Source organism: Oratosquilla oratoria, chromosome 33 (genome assembly GCF_046742065.1).
Source record: "Oratosquilla oratoria isolate Oo_2021 chromosome 33, ASM4674206v1, whole genome shotgun sequence".
NCBI lineage: Eukaryota > Metazoa > Arthropoda > Malacostraca > Stomatopoda > Squillidae > Oratosquilla > Oratosquilla oratoria.
In genome coordinates this window covers 22,807,554-22,808,464 of record NC_134809.1, presented here as the reverse complement: position 1 = coordinate 22,808,464, position 911 = coordinate 22,807,554, and the positions used below count along the sequence as shown (strand labels likewise).

Genomic DNA, 911 nt, shown 5'->3' with positions numbered 1-911 from the left:
GTTACACCAACCATGATTGAATCTATTATTCTGAAGACGGAGACTGAATAGTTACTATCTATAGTGTGATCTAATCTAACCTAACATAACCGTGTCAGTCACGAATATCCTTACCTCCTATCATCACATTAAATCTAGCTCACTGTGATTTCTTTGGGTTAGGCTCGATTATGGAACACAAGTTACTATGTTGACCTTAAAATACAGTTAATGATATGTGGATTTACTCTGAATGTCATATCAGAGATAGCTTAGTATATAGCACATCATGTATCTTTATATCGTTTCCCTTAAAAACTCGAATTCCTTTATTGTTATTGTGTACTTGGAATGTCAGACTGAGTATGTCATGTTCATCTTATTATTATCTTTTAATACAACTGCTACTGTATTGGAAAAGCAGCTTGGATTTAATTTCTTTTAACTCATGAGGAGTCTTTATAAGTTTTCTTTATGCATATCTTTACATACATTCTTAGTTTTTCATCGAGTATGTGAGAAAAGTTCTTTCTCACCAAGCATTTAAATGAGGTCAACTAATCCTTGGGGACGAGATTAGCAATAGTACTACAGTGAATCCTCCTTATACAATAATTCTTTATCCGGTAAATTCACATACATACATAAATATACCAAGGCTTTTTTCCCCTTATAAGGGAGGTGGCCAAAAAGAAAAAGGCTACCTCCCTTGTAAGGGGGGGGGGGAACCTTGGTATATGTATGTATGTATGTATGTGAATTTACCGGATAAAGAATTACTGTATAAGGAAGACTCACTGTACAAGATCTTAACATGGACAACACATAGAAAGAAGTAAGCTGTAACTTAATGGCCTTGCATATGTGTAAAAGAATTGTGATTTATTCATACAAACATTAATATCATATGTCAGCAATGATTATATTCTAAG

The 911-nt window shown here is 33.6% G+C and overlaps 1 protein-coding gene across 1 annotated transcript in view; it reads left to right on the top strand.

Moving 5' to 3' along the window:
* The window catches only part of LOC143017799 (organic cation transporter protein-like), a 34,606-nt gene extending 33,901 nt beyond the window's left edge, over window positions 1-705 (top strand). The window contains exon 14 of the mRNA XM_076172694.1: window positions 1-705. This exon is cut by the window's left edge and continues 355 nt beyond it. The gene's annotated coding sequence lies outside the window, so the exon portion shown is untranslated.
* The last annotated feature ends 206 nt before the right edge of the window (window positions 706-911 follow it).